This window comes from Pongo abelii, chromosome 2 (genome assembly GCF_028885655.2).
Source record: "Pongo abelii isolate AG06213 chromosome 2, NHGRI_mPonAbe1-v2.0_pri, whole genome shotgun sequence".
In the NCBI taxonomy this organism is placed as follows: domain Eukaryota; kingdom Metazoa; phylum Chordata; class Mammalia; order Primates; family Hominidae; genus Pongo; species Pongo abelii.
Window position 1 is genome coordinate 88,372,830 of NC_085928.1, and position 25,460 is coordinate 88,398,289.

The following is a 25,460-nucleotide window of genomic DNA, read 5'->3' on the forward strand; positions in this document are numbered from 1 at the left end:
GGAAAGTTTGTTTCTTGAAACGTGTAAAATGACACGAATGGGTGTGGTTCTTTGATATCAGTTCACCTCCTGACTGCGTTGAATACGAGGAACCCTGTTTTCTGCGGAATGCCTTGGTAAGGCACTATCTAGGCACTCACTAGACTTTTAAAAATAAATCATTAGTTTCTCCAAGAGGGCTTCATTTTAATATTATTTTCTAAGATATCCTGCATAGCATATTTAAGAGTCTTTCTATGTTGAATGCACAAATGATTTTTCAGTGGATTTTTTGGGGGTTTTTACATATTTTCCTTAATTTACATGAGGACTATTATACTGATCATCTATTCAGTTAACAGTGTACAGTTCAGTTATGCATGTTCAGTGTTGCATAAGGAACTGGAGTTGAAAATAACAGTTGTAGTTACCACCTAGGAAGGGAGGGGATGAATAACTGAATGAATTTAAAGAGGTGAGGGGAAATGCATTATGGGTAGGTAGTACCAAGCTCAAGGTGACTTATTTCTGTGGATTTGTGTTGACTAATTCTTTGACTGGACAGAGACCAGTTCGTTTCCTGGCTGTTTGTCCTACCTTTAATGCACTGCAGTAAGTGGTAATAGCCTGTTGCAGGGGTATTCCAGATGGACACAGGAATGCCCCCTTATGCCTTCCCCTCTTATCCCTAGATGAATGGTGTCATGGAAATTCAAAGGTTATTCTGGGATTTCATGTTAGTTGAAAGCAAGTTTACTTATTTCTCATTTGGCATATCAATATTTGCAGGCCTGCCATTTCAGGCTTGCCCATGCTCTGTACTGCCTATAGCATAGAAAAGACAGATGAACTTATAGCTTAGAGCCAAGGTACAGAAAGTAAATAAGAGTGATGTCTTGTTAATAGACAAGGAAGGAATCTATTTAACTGGGGTATTTCAACTCATTTCTCAGAGTTTCTTTTCTTTGTGGCCATATAGGAGCAAGGATGGTGAAGTTATATGGAAACAAAGGTGGGAAAATTACAGACAGAAATGGAAGACTTGAAAGGAAGGAAGGATAACAAGAGCCCACCTCCCTGCAGTCTGCTCAAGGGAAATCTTGTACAATTTGTGTGGACAATGAGATTTATAATTTTGGCTTCAAGCCTGGGTGACTTTCTCCTCTCTGATTATAGGAAAAAATATTATAATTAAATTAGGATTAGGCACTTTTTCCCCTCTTCAGTGTCCTTACATAGGACAGACATCCTTTTTGTTTGGTGACCACAGGGACCAGTGACATCCTAGTTTTCTTGGAATTGTTTGTACTTATTGCTTTATTAGAAACCACTCTATAGTCAGATGTTTGCCCACCCTTCTTCAGTTCTTTTCCCTCAAGATGTCAAAACCCTGGTGAGGAATCTGTGAAATGTGAACTATGACTTGGTTGTATGAGGTTCAGTGAAACAGCTGGAGGTTTTCCCAGCAGAAGGCTAAAGCAGAATTGTCTAGACATCACTTTTTTCTTATCTAGTCAAGCTTTTCTGGGAGCTTTTCCACATGAGGAATCTAGGCTCAAAGGAAAATCAGTATGACTGGCTAAAAGCTCATCTGGCAAGTTTAAATCACTCCGGAAACATACAGAGCTGCAGTCATTGGTTTGACAAGAACAGAAAGATACTTGTCTCTGTTGTTACTTGTATTAAAAGAGAATTTATTGGCTGGGCGCAGTGGCTCACACCTGTAATCTTAGCTCTTTGGGAGGCTGAGGCAGGCGAATCATGACGTCAGGAGATCGAGACCATCCTGGCTAACACGGTAAAACCCCGTCTCTACTAAAAAATACAAAAAAATTAGTCGGGTGTGATGGCGGGCTCCTGTAGTCGCAGCTACTCTGGAGGCTGAGGCAGGAGAATGGTGTGAACCCGGGAGGTGGAGTTTGCACCACTGCACTCCAGCCTGGGCGACAGAGTGAGACTCCGTCTCAAAAAAAAAAAAAAGAGAATTTATTCATTTGTCCATTAAGACATTAGGATGGGCGTGGTGCCTTATACCTGTAATCCTAGCACTTTGGGAAGCTGAGATGGGAGGATCACTTGAGTCCAGGAGTTTGAGACCAGCCTGGGAAACATAGGGAGACCTTGTCTCTATAATAATAATAATAATAATAATAATAATAATAATAATAATAAAGATGCTGGGATGGCGGCCCATGTCTGTAGTCCCAGCTACTTAGTAGGCTAAGGTGGGAGGATCTTGAACCCAGGAAGTAGAGGCTACAATGAGCTATGATCACACCACTGCACTCCAGCCTGGGTGACAGAGTGAGACCCTGTCTCAAAAAAGGAAAAACCAAAATAACAAAAAAGCATCACTCACTTACTGTGCACAGACATAGTGCCTTGCCCTCGGGAATCAGTGATGGGTAGAATAGTGATGTTCTTTGTACTAAATTAAATCATTGTATAGCTAAGAGGATAAAGACAACTTGAGTAAAAGGCAAGTAGGAAAGGAATAATGTCCTAAGGGAGTAGAAGACAAAGGATGCAGTAGAGAGGAAGGAGAAATCAGAGAATGTTTGAATGCAGTAAGCTTGAGGTGAGCCTGAGATATTTTTGAAATTTAACCAAAGGAAGGGGCTGTCAAACGAAGCTAGTTCAGAGTCCCAGGATTTGTATCTTTTGGAGTGACTGTGCCCTCAGAAACTTCCAGAGACTTTTAGAACTCATTCAGGCTTTGGCCTTGGCAGTTGTAAGAAGTACCACAATTCTTTCTACTCCAGACAAGGGGCAAAATGTGTATTATTATTATTTTTTTTGAGATACAGTCTCACTCTGTTGGCCAAGCTGGAGTGCAGTGGCACGATCTCAGCTCACTGTATCTTCTGCCTTCGGGGTTGAAACAATTCTTGTGCCTCAGCCTCCCCAGCAGCTGGGACTACAGGCACACACCACTGTGCCCAGCTAATTTTTGTATTTTTAATATAGACAGGGTTTCACCATGTTGGCTAGGCTGGTCTCGAACTCCTGGCCTCAAGTGATCCTCCTGCTTTGGCCTCCCAAAGTGCTGGGATTACAGGCCTGAGTTCCCCCGCCTGGCTAAATGTGTATTTTTGCTCATGAGCACCATGGGTATCAGCTTTAAACCTCCGATATATGGGCCATATTACCCGGAACTCTGTTGTCTTCTGTACGACTGTTGGAAGTTAGGTCTACCCGTGCGGATAAAGACATTTAATCCCACACTAACCTCAGCTTCTCTTAGGAACCACTGCAGAGAATGCCCAGTTTTTACCCAGTCTAAGGCTATTTTCGGTCAAGGCATGAAATGACTTTGTCATTGCAGTAAACCCTAGGCACTGTGCAGGTAAGCCTCTTCTTGAGATGGATTGCATGCATACCTTTTTGATGATACAATAAGCAGGTCTTTATTGGATGTGAACATTTAAAATGCTGCCGAGTTGAACATTGGAGGGTGAAGGGATTTCTCCATAGAGTTGTTCCTGCATGTTAAGAATATTGAGCTAAATTTAGAATGTCTTACACTGTACCTATTTTTTCCTGTGTAAGTCTCAAAAACTTGATTTAGACTTGTAGGTTTTATGAATGTCCCTACTTTTTTGTTTTAAGAGGGAGGAAGAGGGAAGGAGAGGGAGGTCATTTGATTGAGAAGGGCATAAATCGCAGTGGATGAGTTACCACAAAGTCAGTCCATATAGGTTACAACAGTTCAATCAAGAACTAGGCCAGGCGCGGTGGCTCACGCCTGTAATCCCAGCACTTTGGGAGGCTGAGGCGGGTGTATCACTTGAGGTCAAGAGTTCGAGACCAGCCTGAACAACATGGTGAAACTCCGTTTCTACAAAATTAGCTGTGTGTGGTGCCGCATGCCTGTAATCTCAGCTACTTGGGAGGCTGAGGCAGGAGAATCACTTGAACCTGGGAGGCAGAGGTTGCAATGAGCCAAGATCACACCACTGTACTCCAGCCTGGGCAACAAGAGCAAAACTCCATCTCAAAAAAAAAAAAAAAAACCAAAACTAAAACATAATAGCAACCAAGAAGCCCCCTGGTAGGCTCACTCCCTGGTAACCATTGTCCTGACCTCTATCCCCATTTTCTTGTTTTGGAACTTTGTACAGATAGATTCACTCAGCATGGATTCTTTTATACCTGACTTCATTTCCTCAACATTGTATTGAGATTTGTCCGTGTCGCATGTAACTGTAGTTCATTCCTTTTTCTTTTTTTTTTTTTTTTTTGAGATGAGGTCTTGCTCTGTGGCAAAGGTTAGAGTGCATTGGTGCAGTCATGGCTTATGCAGCCTCCACCTCCCAGGCTCAAGTGATCTGCCCACCTCAGCGCCCTGAGTAGCTGGGACTACAGGCATGTGCCACCATCCTCAGCTAATTTTTTTTTTTTTTTTTTGTAGAGACAGGGTTTTGCCATGTTATCCAGGCAGATCTTGAACTCTTGGCCTCAAGTGATCTGCCCATCGAGGCCTCCCAAAGTACTGTATTATAGATGTGAGCTAGTGTGCCCAGCCCGTTTTGACTTCTGTATAATACTATAGCATGCATATATCTACATTTACTCATGTGTCCTACTTTTGATGAGATTTGTGTTGCTTGTAATTTGGACTATTACAAATTATGATACTGTCATTATGCCTTTTGGTATATATGTATTTTCATTTCTCTAGGGTATGCCCCAGAGTGGACTTGTAGGATTGGGTTAGACTATGCATTTTTCTAATCCCAATAACATAATTTTTTTTGAGAAGGATTCTCACTCTGTCACCCAGGCTGGAGTGCAGTGATGTGATCTTGGCTCACTGCAGCTTCTCCCTCCAAGGTTCAAGTGATTCTTCTGCCTCAGCCACCCGAGTAGCTGGGATTACAGGTGCGTGCCACCATGCCCAGCTAATTTTTTTGCATTTTTTATATAGAGATGGGGTCTCATCATGTTGGCCAGGCTGTTCTTGAGCTTCTGACCTCAAGTGAGCCTCCTGACTCAGCCTCCCGAAGTGCTGAGATTACAGGTGTGAGCCACCATGCCCTGCCTTCAATAGATAAATTTTAAGCAGTGTTCCAGCTCTTCCAGTTTATTTTACCACGAGTAGTCTATGGGTTTCCATTATTTAATGTCCTTGTCAGCACTTGGTATTGATGATCTTTTAATTTTAGCCACCTGAAAGTATGCCTACTTCGAATTTTTTAAATTACTGTGTTTCACTGTAAAGAAATGAGAGTGAGGTTTAGAGCCAGAAACTCTGAATGAGTTTAGCTTAAACCCTGGTTGAAGGGCTACTAGGTGGTCATTTGAATCCTTAACTGAAGGTGGGGCCATTTCGTTAGACCTCATCCTACAGAAGAATCTCACACACCAAGGTCAAATGCCGGTGGCAAGCTATGTAAACCTACACAGTTATTTACCTCTTTGAGACTCAGTCTCCTTATCTGCAAAGGGATGTCATTTTAAATTCCTCACTGAGTTGGTAGGAAGAGCATATCAGTCATTCTACCAAAAAGCACTTAGTTCCTGGCCCATAGTTATTATCAAAAAGAAGTTACGAGGTTGCTCTGAGTCACAGGAAGAAGTGGCTAGCTACATTGCTGTAGAATACTCTTATATTTATTTTAGTTTATCTATTTTTAGGGGAAACAAAGTTATTTCACCTAGAGCATTAGACGTCAAAAGTCGATATATCCTTTCTGGAACTGCCTTGTTTGTTTGATGTCCTGGTGTCTCTGTATGTTTTGAAGGCTGGCGTGTTTATGGCCAGGCAGAACCAAAAACACTCCTTGGGCCCAGGGCTGCTCTGGATTTGTGTATATTTCATACACGGGCAGTGGAGAAGGAAATCATCTTCAGCTTGTGTTTTGACACAGAGAAGTTTTGCTTTTCGTTTATCTACTCTTTGCATCCTCCACCAAAAACAAACAGAACACTCCGGCATGGGTAAATATTGTGACTGGCAGCCTCGATGGTGTTGTTTTTCCCTTTGCTACAATTGCAGAGAGACTGATGGTGGCATTGTAGAAGATCCATGGTTGTCATTCTGATACTTCAACCAGAACCATAGCAGTTCTGGAAATGAAAAAGTGAAGTAAAGAAAAGTAAGAATTACAAGATAATTTTTTTTTTCCAAAGGAAATTGTAAGGCATTTCAAGGACGGAAAGGCAAAAATGTTATATGGTTTTGCATTTCTTCTCCTAGCACCGATATTCATCATGCCACCACTCCTGAGCCTTAGAATAGACTCTTCAAAGACAGCTGAGCTTAATTTTAGGTGGGTTATTTGGTAACTTCCCTCAGAGCCTTCTCCTGCTTCATTTGCCCTGCTTAGTGAAACTCAGCTAGAATCGAGGTGCAACTGGTCTAGGAGGCTAGGAGAGGTGTAACCACTTATTATGTAGCCACTGAGAGTTTGGCCTGGTGGAATTTCATTTGCAATTAATTACGTTTATTTATTTATTTAGTTTTAAGAGGCAGTGTTGTCCAGGCTGGCCCTGAACTCCTGGGCTCAAGTGATCCTCCTGCTTTGGCCTCCCAAAGTGTTGGGATTACAGGCATCAGCCACCACACCTGGCCAAGGTTATTTTTTATTAGCTTAAAAAGTTATTTACCTCTAATGTGTTTTCTTCACTTCCCCCCTCCTCCCTGTCTCTGTCTTTCTCCCCATCTCTCATTCTCTCTTTCTGTCTCTGTCTCTCTCTTTTGGGAAGTTAAGTAAGGGAAGAAAGACCAGATGAGAGAGGTTAAAACTGCTGGGCTCTGATTTCACAAACAGGACTGGATCCCTCCGTGTAGTCTCTTACTAACTGCATGATTTTGAGCAAATTCCTTCATTTTTCTAAGTCTCAATTCTTTCATCTCTCAGTGGAGGTAACAGTTGTACCTCTTTTGTTTTGAGGGTTATGTTCAGAATGACAAATGTCAGAATTTGCACAAATAGCAACAGCTGCCCTTACCTGGCACTTCCTCAGTGCCAGGCACTGTTCTGAGTACCTGCTTGGTATATATCCCAACAGCCCTGGGGGTTGGGGCCTGTGGTTTATAGGTGAAGAAACTGAGGCAGAGAGTGTTTAAGAAACTTGACTAAGATTCCTCCGGCAACAAGTGGCAGAACTGAGATTGGAGTGCGAGGCTGTGTAGTCCAGAGTCGCGGTCCTCCGTTGCAGTACTGCCATTTCCCCACCGTGCCTCCTGACAACACACCCCGCCTCTCCTCCTCCTCTCTGTAGATAACTGTTTCACAGTTTGGCATAACTTCCTATGTAATTTGAAGCAACAAACCTGGGGTCAGACAGTCCACTGCCTGTGCATCTTGCCTGTTTCCAGATCCGCCGTGTCACAGACATTTTCTATGTCAGTGCCTACGGCTCTACCCAGGTAAAAAATTAACCACCTTGGCGAGCGCTGCCCATGTCGCTCCTGCTTGCCGGGGCTGGCTTTCTTTCAGAGCAACCCCGTTCTAGCTGGCCTGCTGCCTAGGCCCTGGCTTTCTTTCCCACAAAGTAGCTTCTGAGAAAAATTGTGGGAAACAAATGACTTCAGAGGTTTTTAGAAACAGAAGTGCAAACTCTAACAAATTTCATCTGGCCCAAAAATGTTATTACCCAAAATCTTGAAAATATTTTCTTATAGGATTATTCCCCCAAGGTTGTTAATCTGACAACGATCCAGGCCTAATAGGCCTGACTTTTTGCCCCCTGATATTGGAGTCTTGAGTAGTTGAGTGCCAGAGTATGGGGGGTTGAGGTAAAAATATTTCTCTGGAGGAAATGAAGTCATTTTATTTAACATTATAGTTACCACTGGGACTGTATCATTTTAGAAAGGGAATGCCAGTTCACACAGTCAAGATGAAGCTTTTAAATTAGTCCAAGAAACTTTTTAAAAGGTAGCACTAGGTTTTCAGTTCCACAAAGATTTATTGAGTCTATCTGTCCTAAAGATTCTTGCCGTAGTTAAATTTTACCTAATGAACATTGCCTTTCTAGATAAATGTTATTGTAACATTATCTGCTTCTCTCTTTTAGTGGTTGGCATTTTTACTTTCAGTGCTACAGAGTGGCAGCAAGCTACACTGTTTCTGTGCTGAGGTTGTTGTCTGAGAGAGGTTTATCTGGCCCTGTGAGCCCCGCACAGCAGGGAGACAAACCTTCATTTGTTCAATGGAGGAAAGAATGTGGCCTTGTACACCTGCCTCCCTGGATACACCTGTAGGGCTGGTTTCCCTGCTGAAACCTCCCTGTGGAGCTCTTGACACTGGTGCAATTGGCTCAGCCCTGGCAACAGTGTCAACAGAGACTGGGCTTGGAGGAACCCAGGTTTCCGTGTCCTTTTCTTGCTGGTTAAATCCCAAGTATGTGTGTAATCGCTCTCAAGCTGGGGAGGTGAAGTTGAAACCTGGCTTATCACTGGGCCTAGATTCTCCTGCAGAATATTCTAGATAAGAGTGGAAAAAATGCCAGGCCCTGAGACTGAAGAGCTTTGTTTTTCCTCATGAAGGCCTTTGGTTTCGTCTGGAAATCTGCCTGTGAGTAGGCCAGAAGGTATAAAGGCAGCTGTGTTTACTTATCTAGTTTTAATTTTTCAGCAAGTGATTGGGAAGCAAGAATGAAGATTTGATCAGAACCTTTGCCCACCTGCAATGAGTAGAGTCTTGTTGCTTGTTTTCGTTTGGCATTGCCCTCCCTTTGAGAACACCATAGGCAGCTGCTTTCTGTTGGAATTCCAGTTCTGTGACCTTGGGCAAATTACTTAACCTTTCCCTGAGCCTCAGTTGTCTCATCTGTAAAAGGGGGATAATAATAGTACTTGACTCATAGGTTGTATTAGGGATTGCAGAGTTAGTATTTGTAGTCCTTAGAACAGTATCTGCATATGGTAAGTGTTATGAAAGTGTTTGTCAAGACAAACAACAGGAAATACTTTGTACAGTTAATTATATGAAGTGCCAGTGATATTTATGTGGCTTTTTGTTTTTTTTTTTGTTTGTTTGTTTGTTTGTTTTTGAGATGGAGTCTCGCTCTGTTGCCCAGGCTGGAGTGCCGTGGCTTGATCTTGGCTCACTGCAAGCTCTGCCTCCTGGGTTCGTGCCATTCTCCTGCCTCAGCCTCCCAAGTAGCTGGGACTACAGGCGCCCGCCACCACGCTTGGCTAATTTTTTATATCTTTAGTAGAGATGGGGGTTTCACCGTTTTAGCCAGGATGGTCTCGATCTCCTGACCTTGTGATCCACCCGCCTCGGCCTCCCAAAGTGCTGGGATTACGGGCGTGAGCCACCATGCCCGGCCTTATGTGGTCTTTCTGGTTGGTAAATATTGTAACACACACAAATTAATCATTAGATCGAAAGAATTGTGTTTTGGTACATAGTTAAGGTGCTCGTTTCTTTTAAATATACACTCCTTGCTGTTCTTCCTGTTCCCTTTGCAGAGCAAAAGTATCGGAAAAAAACAAGTGCAAGCACTTCCTTCTAATATTGGTTTAGTTGTGGTCAAAAACAGGAATTATGAGTCATGAACACCAAATTAACAGGAATGAGCCAAGGCAAAATTACATCCTAAGGATGGGGGTCGTCTTTGACAAACACACACAGATTCATCAGGGATTAAAACAGCATTCTTAACCTTGGAATCCACAGGTCCCCAAAAAGTCTGTCAGAGAAATAGGGGATCTGCAAATTTGGGTGGGCTAAAAGTTATCTATCTGCACTTTCACTAACCCCTAACTGAAGTTGAGCATTTCCTTGAATTATGAATGTAGGCAACAAACCACAGTGACAGAAGCAATACTTACGACTTTGTCATCAGTAGGAATCTCAGATATTTTAATATCACATTGCAATCTGATTTACACTTATCACTACAGTAGCTAATAGATTCACCATTATTTATTTATTGTTCTTCAGTGCCTTAAGAAAAAACATTATTATTTATTTTAAGAATATTTTGCTCACTATAGTTCAGTGTAATTAGGTTCCTTTGGACTCTTACATATTTTATTCATTTATAAACATTATTCTGAGGTAATAATAGTCATCACCAGACTGCCAAAGAACTCCATGCATAAAAATGATTAAGGAGTTTTAAAGTTGAAGCCTTAAGCTGATTGGAATCTCTAGAGCTGTTCTGTCCAATAGAAATATAATGTGAACCACTTGTAATTTGAAATTGTCTGGTAGCTACTTTAAAAAGAGTAAAAAAGAAAAAGTGAAATTAATTTTAATAATACATTTTATTCAATTAGATATATTTAAAATAATATCATTTCAACAGGTAGTCAATAATAAAAGTTACTTGTGAGATATTTGACATGTTTTTCGTACTGTCTTTGAATCAGATGCGTAATTTATACTTCAGAGTATATCTCCATTTCGATGCAACAGTTTCATTGGAAACATTTGATCTCTTTTTACATTTAACAAAATTTCACTGAAAAATTAGATTCAGGTGGTTCCAAACACAACGAAATGTTTTCCACTAAAAGCATTGGGTATTTTCGATTTAAATCATTGAAGATGAAATAAAACGAGAAATTCAGTTCTTCAGCCACTTGAGCTATATGACAAGTCCTCAGGGTCTGCTGGGGGTTACCATATTGGACCATGCAGCTCCAGAGCCTGACTACACGCAGAATTCTCTGGGAGGAGAAAACAGTGATTGAATGGATGCTTTGAATGCAGCCCAACATAAATTCATAAATTCATAAGCTTTCTTAAAACATTATGAGATTCTCTCTCTTTACCTCTCTCTTTTCTCTTTTCTTTTCTTTCCCTCCATCCCTCCCTCCCTCCCTCCCTCCCTCCTTCCTTCCTTCCTTCCTTCCTTCTCACCAACTGTCATTGTTGCTAGTGTATTTTATGTGTGGTCCAAGACAATTCTTCTTTTAATGTGGCCCAGGGAAGCCAAAAGAGTGGACACCCCTGCCCTGAGGTATCCCCGCACTCTATTTGTCCCTGAGTAGGTCCTCATGTTGGTAGTGACAGTACACAGTGCAGCGCTCTGTCTGGGACTCTGTGTGACTCACGGGAAGCATTTCCATTTAAGTGGTGGCTTTTGCAGACCAGTGAGGGGTAGCATTTTGTAATTTCCATTCCAACCAGTTGAAGAGGGATTTACAAATTCTTGGAAAGATGATAGTTTTTTTTCCTTTGAGCAATCTGTGGTATAACAATAGAGTTTAATTTACATAGGGATTTTTAGTACTTTGCTTATATTCTTTGTTTGTTTTTCTCCTGTAGTGTTTTCCAGAGAGGGTGAGCTGCAGGGCACATTTTAATCTTTTAAATTAGTTTTTCATGGATTCTCAACATACTTTCTCTGACGATCATTCAACAGCGAGGGCAGGGTACAAGCCTGGGCTTTTAGTCTTTTGGGGCCATGGGAGAATATGCAGATCTATGCAGAGTACCCTTACCAGGAGGGTTCTTTGAGGCTTCACGCTCCCAGACCTTTGGCTAAAGTTGTTAGAAATGTCTTTTCCTTTTCAGGAGTGGTCTCTGAACTAAAGCTAGGTAATTTCAGCCAATGCTAAGTTATCCACTTGGGCGGTCTAGTCTGCTTTCATCTCCTAACTTGTTTAACTTTAATACTGAATGTGGCTTTTTCATTTCTTTTGATTAAAATTGACAAGCTATAAATTAAAAAAAAAAAACAGTAATATTGCTAGTCCTGATTTTTTTTTCGATGATCTGGCTTTGTTGCCCAGGCTGGAGTGCAGTGGTGCCATCTCGGCTCACTGCAGCCTCCCCATCCTGGGCTCAAGCCATCCTCCCATCTCAGCCTCCTGAGTAGCTGGGAATATAGGCACATGCCACTCTGCCCGGCTAATTTATGTATTTTTTGTAGAGGCAGGGTTTCGCCATGTTGCACAGGCTGGTCTCAAACTCTTGAGCTGGGATTACAGGCATGTGCCACCATGCCCAGCCCCAATCTAGTTTAAATATAAAACTGGAGCCTAGATATAAAAGTAAAAGAAACTTTTTTCCCTAGATAGAAAAGTATAAAAATGGGAATTTAGGTAGATGTGGAGGTTTAGGTTTAGATCCTTCCAGTAAGTAGACTCTCCCCATGTAGCACTTGTGGTATATCTTAGCACTTTGGAGAGAAAGTTGAACTCTTTTCAGCCTTAGAAACTTGGAGGCATGTCTCATACTTCAGCTGAATGCTGGACATGTTGAATATTATACTGTGCTAGGGCTTGTGACCAACAATAAAAAGCACATTTCCTTCTTTTGAGGGATTGCAGTCTTGGTAAAATGAAGCAGTAAACTTGATGATTGAGACAGAAGATAACATTTGTCAGTGAATTCTGTTTTGTTTTCTTAAGTCTGCACCTAACAGGAACTTAGCAATTTCCAGCCAGCTAGTAGTAATAACAACAGAAATAGCAATTGACCTTTAACACCTTGTCCAACAATGTTTTGTGGGTGCTTACTCTGTGTTAAGCATTATTCTAGAATATAGGGACACAAATGTTGGACACAGCTTGCATAGGTTTATTATGCAGGTGATGGGAAGGTATCTGATATGACACGTGGTCTGGACCAAGGGCCTTGCATTTTAATAAGTGGAGTGAATAAAAATTTATAGCCAACTGTCATGATGGCAGCAATGAAAGTGTGCTCCGGAGGTGACAAATGCTTTGAGGAATATAGAATGTCTGACAGCACAATGTGAAGAAATGACAGCTGCCATCTTTGCCTGTCTTTTTCTCTGTGCTACATTCACTTTGCTCTTGTCACCTTCTTAGGCTGGTTACTGGGCAGCTGGAAGAGACTGTGGAGAATTCAGTTCAGTTATTTGGCTTAGGGACATAAAATTGAACTACATAATTCATGGTTAGGTATCTGCAGCATCGTCTTCGTGCCCTGTAGAATGGGTTGATTGCCACAGGATTTTACGATTCTAAAATCCTAACACATTTTAACAGTTGCTTAAATATTATTTCTTGGCATATATAGCTTTTTAATTCTGTGGGTCAAAGACAGATGTCCTCATTTGAGACTTAGTGATTTGTTTTATAAGTATGTTGAATAAGTTGAGCCAGTTTGAATTGTGTCCTTCTCTTTTAAAGAAAAGATTTCCCAAATTTAAACCTGGTTTAGATGTTTTTTGGGTTAACCCTACTGAACTTTCCAAAATTTTCAGGCTTCTGGGCCTAACTCAAATTGTAATTTTATGAGGCTGGCCAAGTGATTTTTAATCTCATTTAAGTTACCATAAGCTCTACTTGAACAATTTGGGTGTTAGTATAATAAAAGGGCACATGTATTGGGCTTTTTATTTAGGCTATTGCAATAAGGAGAACTTTCATTAATGAAGAAAGTCTCAAAGAAAAGGCAGAAAATTTGCGGTTTTATAAAACAAGGGAGTCGTTTAGGAAGGCTGGAGATGTGTCTTATAATATTCCAGGGCAGAGCATCCATTGCTGCTAGCAGCAATTATTTTTAAAAAGATATTGCCAGGCTGGGCGCAGTGGCTCATGCCTGTAATCCCAGCACTTTGGGAGGCTGAGGCAGGCTGATCACTTGAGGTTAGGAGTTCGAGACCAGCCTGGCCAACATGGTGAAACCCCGTCTCTACTAAAAATACAAAAAATTAGCCCGGTGTGGTGGCACGTGCCTGTAATCCCAGCTACTCAGGAGGTTGAGGCAGGAGAATTGCTTGAACCTGGGAGGCGGAGCTTGCAGTGAGCCAAGATCGTACCACTGTACTCCAGCCTGGGTGGCAGAGTGAGACTCTGTCTCAGGAAAAAAAAAAAAAAAAAAGAGAAAGATATTGCTGATTGCTGGGCACAGCAGTTGCTCAATGCCTGTAATCCCAGCACTTTGGGAGGCTAAGGCAGGAAGATTGCTTGAGCTCAGGGTTTGGGACCAGCCTGGGTAACATAGTGAGATCTCATCAATACTAAAAATAAAATAAATTAGCTGGGCATGATGGTGCATGCCTGTGGTACCAGCTACTCAGGAGGCTGAGGTGGGAGGCTCCCTTGAGCCTAGGAGATCCAAGCTACAGTGAGCTGTGATTGCACTTCTGTACTCCAGTCTGGGTAACACAGCGAGACCCCATCTCAAAAAGACAAACCAAAAAACTGATATTGCTGATTAAAGCTTTCACTTGAAAGCCTCAACAGTTAATCAGAAATGTACAATTTATAATTAGTGTAAATTGAGCATAATAATTTTATTATAGCTTATCTCAGTGTATTCATTTGATGATTTTAAAATATAAATATAGGAGTTTTCATCTGTTAAATTTATGTCAGAATTTAGAGACATGTTGTATTATTCTTTGTGTTCCTCCATTTTAGGTTGATTGTATAATTTTTCCAGGTTTTAAATACATTTAGGGGATATTTATACCTTACATATGCGGTTTGGGGTATTACAAATTCTAATCCCAGAATTACTATAGATAAAACCATAAATATAAAATGATAGAGGCCTATTATCTTAGCATTTTGTTAGTCTGCTTTTAGGAACCATTTGCTATGGCTTACCGATACAATTTTCTTTCAACATTAGGATCCTCTTTAAGAATTACAGGAAACACAAGCTGGGGAGTTATTTTACATAACAATGAGGATGAGATGTTATTTGTTTATAAGTTATTCAGTGTCTAAAAGCCTTAGGGTACCAAACATAACACAAGATAGAAAAGAAACAAATTTGCCTTGACATTTAGCTGTAAATTGAAATTAATTCGTATAAAATACTGAGATGAAACACTTTAGTTGTAGAGTTTTGCATACTGCTTAGCTTTCATGATTTTGTCACTTTAGATTTTAGTTCAAAAGTGTGCTTTTAAACTGTATAAACTCATTAGCTGGATAAAATTCTCCAGCTCCACTTTTTCCTATATTTTCTGACTCTGCAGGTGAAAACAGCATTTTTAATATTTAACATTCTTAAGTGATCTGTTTCACGTGGATTGTTTTTCATTTTCTTGTCCCTGGCCCTACCTCTTCTGGAGTCAGCGCAGGCTGGTGGGTGCGCTGCCAGATCTGGGTGTGCGTGTGTGGTGTCAGGATACCATTATTGGGAAATGGATGACTGCAAAACAGCGAGGCCTACTTGTAGGCAGATGACATAACCAGCAGCTCACTGAATGCCATTGCCAAGACAAATAGGTTTGAGCTCTCCCCTCTTGGTGGCTGTTCTCGTCCATGCTGAAAGTCATTGCCACCCTTGGTTCTGCTTTTCTCTAACCTGGAGGAGGTTGCTGAAATTTCTGCCCAACGGAAAAAAAAAAAACAACAAAGGGACCAAAACAGGATGTAAGTGAAGTTTTAATATTCCAAACCAGGAAATAAATGATGAAATGCAGAAAAGGCAGGGAGGAAATTCTAACTGGCACCAAGTTGGGAGGTCAGCGTCAATAGCCCACACGACGCTGACGAGGACTTGTAGTTCCCAAAAGTTCTTTAACTTATGTTTCTTGTGAGTTGAAGTAACACATTTTTTATTCATTCTCCATCACCACCCTTTCTAATTCCCAGTCATCACCCTTAGTGCCCTGGGAGGGCATGCAGGAATGGCAGGAAGTGCCAGGACCTCACTTGGACAGACACCCTAGGTGGCCACCCCCTTCCAGTGTCCATGCTGTAGGCGGACCCTAGGGCCAGGCCCAGAGAGCTTTTTAAGGTGCATTTCCTCTTAAGTAAAACATAAATTAGAGAGCAGGAAAATGTTGGCTCTTGATTTTTTTTCAGGAAATTTATTTAATAAATACTATTTTAATACTAAAGAATTTTAAAAGAATGATTACCACTTTATTGCTTGCCTCTCAAGTGTGGCTTTATCCACTGCTCTGTCTCTAGCACCTAGAACAGGGCTTGGCAGTGTTAGAAGAAAAACTTCAGCCGAATTAAATTTAAAGAAGTTTAATTGAGCAACGAATGATTCACGAATTGGGCAGTCCCCAGAATCACAGCAGATTCACAGAGACTTCAGGGATGCCCTGTGGTCAGAATAAATTCATAGGCAAGAAAAGAGAAGTGACATACAGAAATTGGAAGTGAGGTGCAGGAATAGCTGGATTGGTTACACGTTGGCATTTGCCTTATTTGAACAAGGTTTGAACACTCAGCAGTGTATGACTGGTTGAAGCATGGCTACTGGGATTGGCCAAGACTCAGCTATTGTTACAGCCGCATACTCCTAAATTAGTTTTTCAGCCTTGTCTGCCTATTAAGTTAGGCTATGGTTGGTCCACAAGGACTCAAATACAAAAGTACGGAGTCCTTCTCAGGCCATATTTAGTTTGCTTTCACAGCAGATATTACATACCCATTAAGTTTTCATGAAATGAATGTGTGATCATCAGCTTCAGAATCTCCTAGGTGGTCCTTACAAAATAACTATTGGGTACTAAGTTTGCTACCTGGGTGACGAAATAATCTGTACATCAAACTCTCATGACACAAGTTTATCTGTATAACAAACCTGCACATGTATCCCTGAACCTAAACTAAAAAACAACAACAAAAAAACCAAATGCAGATTCTTGAGCACACCCTAGCCCTTCAAAATCAGAATGTCTGGGAGAGAGCCCACAGACTCTGCATTTTAAAAAGGGCTTTCCCCCCAGATCCATTGGTGCTCCCAGATTTGAGCACTCTTACCCTATGGACACACCACTTGTTTCCAGTTTCCTTGTTGCTTTTCATATATGTTGTAACATGATGGATGAATTTGGTTCCCATCCTCTATTTCATGCCCCATCACAGCAATATTATGTAATGGATGTTCTCAATATAATGAATGAATGCTAATATTATATAATGAATATTTGCCTGGCTGTTATATTTTAATGTTGTCGGACAAAATTGACACTCTCTTTGTTACCTAATCATTTCCCTATTGTTGGATTACCCACCTCTCTACCCCAACTATCTTCCCTTATTCTGTAGTGCTGCAAAGAGTATGAAATTTAGACATATATCTTTGTTTTCTTTTATTTTTGAGCTATTTCCTTGGTGAGCTGGGCATTCTTCTAGAAGTTTCTCGCACACAGGAGATCTGATATCCAAAGGACTCCCTTCATGGTTCCCTCCCTCCATCCCTTCCTTTTCCTTCCTTCTGTTCTTTCTTTCTTTTGCTTTTCCTTTCCTTAGTTCTTTTTCTCAAAAAAAGGCATTGAAAAGCTATTAGCATTTATATAGCACTTTTTTTTTTTTCCCCTTGAGATAGGGTCTTGCTCTGTGGCCCAGGCTGGAGTGCAGTGCTATGATCATGTCTTACTGCGTCTTCAACTTCCTGGGCTCAAGCTATCCTCCAACCTCAGCCTCTCGAGCAGCTGGGACTACAGGCACGTACCCCACATGCATCTCATTTTTTTATTTTTATTTTTTGTAGAGATAGGGTCTCGCTATGTTGCCCAGGCTGGTCTTGAACTCTTGGGCTCAAGCTGTCCTCCTGCCTATGCATTGCAAAGTGCTGGGATTATAAGCCTGAGCCATTGTACCTGGCTGAGCACTTTCAATCTCTGCTATCTTACCTGCTTAACAAGTAACATTCCCTTTTAAGGGAAAAATAATCCAGGGTCACTTTTTATTAAATTTTACTAAGAAATGGCAAAACTGCTTAATGGAGTTGAACCAGGATTCTTAAACAGCCGCTTGAATTAAGCACAGAGTTAGGCACTTTTAGATTCAGTGAGAAAGAATGTTTTCTTTCCTGGAACTCAACTTTTTTCATTTGAGAAATATGAAAATTGGCCCACAAGCTGTGTGATGCTACCCTGTCACAGTGGAAGAAAACAATGGCCAGTTCACAAATAGGTTTTGAGTTCTATAGAATGAATATATTTCTTAATTGCAGGATTTCTAATGACTTGTACTGTTGTTAGGGTATACAAAGTAAGGCTTTCTCAAACTTTCTTGAACATGAAACTCTTTCTTTAATATGTTGTGATACTGCTTCTCTACAGAATACTCTTTGTGGAATACTCATCTAAAGCAGTGTTTTTCAAATTGTAGGACAAGATTAGTGACTGTAGTGAAATCTATACTGTGGATTACAAACCAGAATCTATATACATATATATACACACACACGCACAATCACACACATCATTAGTGTATCACATATAGTAGGGTATTGTTTGCTGAGTTTTTTTTTTTTTTTTTTGAGATGGAGTCTCGCACTGTTGCCCAGGCTGGAGTGCAATGATGATCTTGGCTCACTGCAAGCTCCGCCTCCTGGATTCAAGCGATTCTCCTGCCTCAGCCTCCCGAGTAGCCGGGATTACAGGCGCCCGCCACCATGCCCAGCTAATTTTTTGTATTTTTGGTAGAGACGAGGTTTCACTATGTTGGCCAGGCTGGTCTCAAACTCCTGACCTCGTGATCTGCCCACCTTCTTCTCCCAAAGTGCTGGGATTACAGGCGTGAGCCACCGTGCCCAGCCCTGAGATGATTTTCTTTTTTCTAGGGCATGAATGAAGGTTCAGAGAGAAAAAGGGACATTTGCAAAGAATGTTTCTCCATCTTCTCCCAGCAAAAGAAACACAGAACAAAACAGAAATACAGCCAATCTGGCATGAAGAATGCAACTGTAAACATTATAATTTCTCCATCAAATAACAGAGTTATATAGATTGTATTTGTTTAACAAGCACTTATATACCACTTGCTATATGTGAACAGTATTGTGAGCATTTTACAAATTTGTTTTCTTTTGAGACAGAGTCTCCCTCTGCCACCCAGGCTGGAGTGCAGTGGCATGATTTCGGCTCACTGCAACCTCCACCTCCCGAGTTCAAGGGATTCTTTTGCCTCAGCCTCCCGAGTAGATGGGATTACAGATAGACACCACCACACCCAGCTCATTTTTGTATTTTAGTAGAGATGGGGTTTCACCATGTTGGCCAGGCTGGTCTCGAACTCCCGACCTCTTGTTATCTGTCTGGTTTGGCCGCCTCCTACTAAAGTGTTGGGATTATAGGGATGAGCCACCGCGTCTGGCCACATTTTACAAACACTGATCCTTAAAACAAAATTTGATCTGCATAACAACCCTCTAGGGTGTAGGTGCTATTATCTCCATTTATGGATGAGGAAAGTGAGGCACTTGCTAACATTCTGTATGATATACTTAACTGTAAAATCAGAAAGTGACAGTAATCATTAGAACTTTGACCTCATATTTAACAGTGGTAGTTAGAAACCAAAAAGGGAGCCAATCCTTTTATATTAGAGTCAGGATCATGCCAAATGTTTTTTCTGGCCCCGGGGGGTGGGAGACCAAGAAAATTATGTCCAAATCCCAGAATGATCAATTGTCTGTTTGAGGCTATTAAAAGATGGTAGTTCTCCAGAGCACAGATAAAACTTCTTCAGATATCATTTGCTCATTTCTGGGCAATGCATGTGAAAGCCAATCACTCTCAGTAAGGAATTCTTTTGGTTTACAACTGAATATTTCACTAGTGTCAGGATTTCTCCTTTTGGTGGTTTTATATGTGTGTGTGTGTGTGTGTGTTTTCTCCTGCAAATGGTATTATATTAGCCATTAGTTAAAGTAACACGTCTCACAGACTGTGCTGTGCATGTAGCAGCATGCTTTGTGGTAAAGCTCCTGGTCACAGGTCAGGAAGGAAAATGGCATTTTTTAAGAAAGCTAAGGCTGGGCACCGTGGCTCACGCCTATAATCCCAGCATTTTGGGAGGCGAAGGCAGGCGGATCACTTGAGCCCAGGAGTTCAAGACCAGCCTGGGCAACATGGCGAAACCCCTGTCTCTACAAAAAATAAAAATAGTTAGGCATGATGTCGCATGCCTGTTGTCCCAGCTTCAGGAGGCTGAGGTGGGAGGATTACTGGAGCCCGGGAGGCAGAGGCTGCAGTGAGCCAAGATCGCACCACTGCACTCCAGCCTGGTCAGCAGAGTGAGACCCTGTCCCAAACAACAGCAACAACAACAACAACAGAAAGTTAATACTTTTCCTTTAATGCCTGAAAGCCATTGGGAAACACTTCTTATTTCTGAGGACGTTATTTTCTTCATTTATGAGAGAAGCCGAACTCAAGAGCTTTAGACTTTAAAGTTGGGATTTTCATTTCAATGGTGTTCAAATAGCAATGGTTCTTAAGGGGAGGTGGGGTGGGGATGTTGTCCCCGTAGGGGACAGTTCGCAATCTAGACTCATTTTTGGTTGTCAAAAGTGGGAGAATGCTACTGCATCTACAGGGTAGAGGCCAGGGATACTGCTTAAACATCCTACAATGCACAGAAGCAATAACTAGCTCCAAATGTCAATAGTACCAAGGCTGAGGAAGCCTACTTTGGAGCAATCTGATGCCATTTTGTATTAGTGAACTGTCTTGGTTTTAACTAGGGGCAATATAATTTTTTTTTTTTTTTTTTTTGAGACGGAGTCTTGCTCTGTCACCTAGGCTGGAGTGCAGTGGCGCAATCTCGGCTCACTGCAACCTCCACCTCCTGGGTTCAAGCTATTCTCCTGCCTCAGCCTCCCGAGTAGCTGGGATTACAGGCAACTGCTACCACGCTCAGCTAATTTTTGTAGTTTTTAGTAGAGATGGGGTTTCACCATGTTGACCAGGCTGGTCTCGAACTCCTGACCTCAGGTGATCCGCCCACCTCAGCCTCTCAAAGTGCTGGGATTATAGGCATGAGCCATCGTGCCCAGCGGGGGCTGGAATTAGAATATAATTCTAATTCTTTGTACCTTGATTCCATTTACCGTTTTTTTCTTGAATACTGTTTCATGTGAAATTACAAATTTTGAGGGTGGAAGCAGTGGAGGGAAGAAGTAACATATGGTGTCAGTTGCCAGGAAAACTATAATACCTCTTAGAGTTTCCCTAATTGTTGAATACAAGGGGATGGTTTAAGGTTTGGGGTTTGTGAGGAGTTGAGAGATCTTCCACTGAAACGTGCTATGAACAAACTCAATCATGGTTAATACCTTGTGGGTTGCCTGTGGGTTGTGCAGTCTGATATGCACTTTGATTACATTTATTTTGTTTACTCATTGTAATAGTTCCATAAAATTCAGAATGTTACCAATACTAAAGTTGAGGAAACAATCTCAGTAGAAAAGTAATGGGACCCATGTTATAGACTGAATGTGAATCTCCCCAAAATTTATATGTTGAAATCATAACCCTCAGTGTGATGGTGTTAGGAAGTAGGACTGTTGGAACCTTTGGGAGGTATTTAGATCATAGGGGTGGAGCCCTCATGAATGGGATTAGTGCTCTTATAAAACAGACCCCAGAGAGCTTTCTCACTTTCTTTTCTGCCACGTGAAGATACAATGAGAAGAAGGCATTCTACATCCCAGAAGAGGGTCCTCAGCAGAATCTGACTGTGCTGGAACACTGATCTTAGACTTCAGCCTCCAGAGCTCTGAGAAATAAATTTCTGTTATTTATAAGTGACTCAGTCTATGATATTTCGTTGTAGCAACATGAATGGACTAAAACATCCCCTAATTTCTTGTGGGAGTGTGGCATACAGAGTAAATTCTTTGAGCAACCATTCCTAGTATTGCTTTCCCTAAGCGCTGTCTGCTTTGCTTGGAATAAGAGGTAGGAGGGTTTGGAGAACACTCCCCTGGGTGTTATTCTAGTGCTTCACTGCTTTCCCTCTTAAAGGGTGGCCTAGCCTAGCTCCTGGCACATGTTTGCCAGTGATGTAGAAATTCTGTTTTTAAGGATTAAAGAGGTAGGGCCGAAAATAATTAGGCAACTTGCAGACTCTGCCACACTCATATTTCAAGATTCTTCTTTGATTTTTTTCATTTTAGTCACTTAATGATTCTTCCTTCTTGTTTTATTCTTCCTTGATCTCCAGGGACTGTAAAACAATCCAGAAACTTAGTAATATTATGAACAAGCATTTATCAACTGGCCACAATGTGCTTATTAATGTTTAAATAATATGAGGAATGTCAGCTTTGCTCCCCAAACCTTGTTAGACTCAAACCCTCATGAGACTTGATACCATGACTACTTATGTCCTTTTGTTCCCCAAATCGATTTTCCTTTCCTTTCTTACTGGGTTTTAGATGCAGATGACACATTCCAGGGAAGATCGGAGGGCCTGTCTGAGTATGGAGAAGTACAAGTTGGTATTTTATATAGCCTGTGACACTCCTACTTAATGATTTAGATGGGCTCATAATTTCACATTCACCATTGAAATATTTTCTCTGAAGTTAGAAAATGAACCATCGCTAGGGCTATTTGACAATATTTCTTTAGGATACTTTTCCTCATTCAGTTTGTTTACGAGTAATTTAAGATCCACTGTCATCATCTACATTTAGCTGTTTGTAATTTGTGCGGAGTTCACATTGAGTTATTGATTTTACCCCCTACAGTGTAAACATGAAAGACTATGAAATAATGATCTTGCTGGTGAAATGTAGTTTGTATATTTTTTAATAATGAGGACTAAACATTTGGCTGTATGAGTCTTCCTGCCCATAGGAATAGAAATGTGGAAACCTGCAGGAGATACAAAAAGGCATTTTTTTAAAAAAGGGAAATAGAAAGACTCTTCATGTACAACTGTAGGGCCACAATAACTTCAAAAGAATTTATTTCATTGATGACTTAGTAGCCCATTTAATGCATAATCCATGTTAATTTAAAGTCAAAGTAAACTAGTTTATGTGTTTTTCTTTTTCTTTAGCAATATAATTATAACAAATTGGTTTTGGGATGGGGGTGCAAAAGAATTACTAGTGCTAGTGTTTTACTCTAGTGGCTGAGGGTCTCCTAAATTAATGAGTTAAACAGGACAGGATATAGCATCAGAAGAGAGTTCCTGCTGTTTACCTACAATGGTTGCATCCTCACTAAAAAAATATGCACTGCCCTCTGCTACAAAGACACCCACCAGAACCTTATTCTTTTGTCTTTGAGGACTGTTTCCCCTTGTGCTCTGCCAGCCTATCACAATAAAATGATTTCAGTGATGTGGTCTCATTGCAGGAAATGTTTAATGAGTCTCAGGAAAACTATAAATAAATCTTAGGTCGTTGTTACACCAAAGAACATCTTCAGGCCTTAGATAATTAGGATGTCCTGCCTAGATTTATTACGAGAAGTCTTCATTCAAAGAGGTGCATGCTTGATACTTTATTTTATTTTATTCTGGGCTTTAAATTGTCCTGTCTCAGTGCAGAAAAGGAAGAAGTGTCAAGTCTCTTGGAGAGTAGGGAGGTTGTCATTTTTAACAATGTCCTCATAAGACGGAGGGGACATTCAGAGGTTGGTCATCTTGTCCATCTCCAGCCTGCAAATATTAATAGTACTCGAATCACCTTGAACAGATAAGTGAGAACAGAGCTTGTTGTTAAAGGTCCTTATAGACCTTTATTTATATTAAGTTAATATATTTAATATAATATTTATATTACTTTAATATATTTATATTTATTTAGTATAATTATGTTAATATATTATAATATTCATATTAATTTAATATAATAGTTACATTAAAGCACATTTCAAAATTTTTCCCCCAAGTAACATTTTAGTTAACTTAAATGGAAAGAAACTGTTCCTATCCACTGACCTAGTTCTTTATTTCTCATGGAAGCTCTATTTTTATTTGTAGCTTAGGTAATTGAAGAATGTTCTTGGTAGCTTGAAGTTTGTCTTCCCTGTATGCGTTTGGATTTGATAGGAAGAATGATCATATTGACCTATAATATGGAATATACTTTTTAAGGTCAAGTTATCTGGTCAACCATTTATTTCCTAATAGAGTATTGCTTGATCCATATTCTCTTGATTCTGATGACGTCTCTTTTTCTTTTTTTTATAAAAGTAGATTAAAAAAATAAATGCCATATTTTATTTTCCAACAAACGGAATGATAGCCTGATTTATACTTATTTGGGGTGGAGTAATCATCTAACAGAACAATGTCCCTTAGGCAAAATCTTACTTAATTTGGGTGTAATTTCATTACTTATCTCTTTCCGTTTTTTTTTGGTATCAAACCTTACTGTCTGCAGTGGCTCTTCTGCTTGTCAGAAGTTAATTAAGTTGTAACTGAAAAAAAAAAAAAAAAAACCAGACAAAACAAACCCCACAAAATAAAAGAAGAGGCTTAAAAATTCTATTTAGCAGGTTAGGCGTAGCCAGTTGTGCTTGTGCTTATCCAAAGCAAGCCACCTAGCAAACACACATGCACCCTGATGGCTTCACACCGCAGAGGCTTCCGGTGGCCTGTGGTCAGACCATCATCCACAAATTGGTTCACCAGGGGAGTGCTGTCAGCCCCTGACGCAACCTTTTTCTTTCCCTGTGGGCCTGCAGGCCACCTCCAGGAAAAAGCTGACTTCTAAACAATTTCCTGGTGAGCCAGCTGGGGAAGGAGAGGATTTCCTTAGCTGAACGCTGAACACTGCCATTCAAAACAGACAAAGCTAGCAAGCGTTGGAAATCTGAGTCAAAAGGGCAAGGGAGAAGTGTCAGGGTGGGGCTGGTTGAGGTCTGCAAATAGGTTGCAAGAGTTTTCAAGGTGTTTGCCAGGCTGCCATTCTTTTGACAGCTCTTCAAAATCTCAAACAGTAATAACTTGCTATTGGAATTCAGATTTCAGGATATAGGCCTCCTTGTCTATTGCTAGTTTACTTCCCTGATGAGATTCTCTCCCTGGGACAGTGGGTGTGGCGTAGGCTTTGCTGTCAGTAAGCTATACAAAATTGTTAATCATCAGGAGGAGATACTGTCTGTGGAGAAAATTAGGTAGAGATTAAAACCACCACCACCACCACCACGACCGCCACCACCACCACCACCAACAACAACTTTGAACCTGAGCTCAGTGGCGCACACCTGTAGCCCCAGCTACTCAGGAGGCTGAGGCGGGAGGATTGCTTGAGTCCAGGAGTTTGAGATTGCAGTGAGCTGTGATTGTGCTACTGTACTCCAGCCTCCATGGCAGAGTGAGACCCTGTCTACACACACAGCACACACATACACACACACCCCGCACGAGACTTTGAAGGTGCAAGGTACTTTGGAGATTGCCCTCTTCTATAACTAACATATTAAAATGTACCTACTTTCCTGATGAAATGAAATATATATATCTACATAAGATTTTTTTTTTTGAGAGGGAGTCTCACTCTATCACCCAGGCTGGAGTGCAGTGGTGCGATCTTGGCCCACTGCTTGAATAGCTAGGATTACAGGCGTGTACCAGCCACACCCAGCTAATTTTTGTATTTTTAGTAGAGACGGGGTTTTGCCATGTTGGCCAGGCTGGTCTCGAACTCCTGCCCTCAGGTGATCGGTATGCCTCGGCCTCCCAAAGTGCTGGGATTATAGACGTGAGCCACTGCACCTGGTCACTACCTAGGAATTTTTGATTTGCAGTTGACTTGCTGTGGGTTACACTTAGGGATTTTGATTCTCTGTTTGTATTTTGCAGTCAGTTCCCTTCCTCCCGCCATATTCCTGATATTTCTAGGGCCTTGGGAGGTTTGTTGGCCTAGGTA

At 41.1% G+C, this 25,460-nt stretch overlaps 1 protein-coding gene and 1 long non-coding RNA gene across 33 annotated transcripts in view; both read left to right on the forward strand.

Moving 5' to 3' along the window:
• Nucleotides 1-13,748, forward strand: part of LOC134761010 (uncharacterized) — a 61,845-nt gene extending 48,097 nt beyond the window's left edge. Inside the window, exon 2 of the long non-coding RNA XR_010139191.1 lies at nucleotides 1-13,748. This exon is cut by the window's left edge and continues 14,380 nt beyond it. This is a non-coding gene — a long non-coding RNA (uncharacterized LOC134761010).
• MAGI1 (membrane associated guanylate kinase, WW and PDZ domain containing 1) overlaps nucleotides 1-25,460 on the forward strand; it is a 678,789-nt gene that overhangs the window by 77,123 nt on the left and 576,206 nt on the right.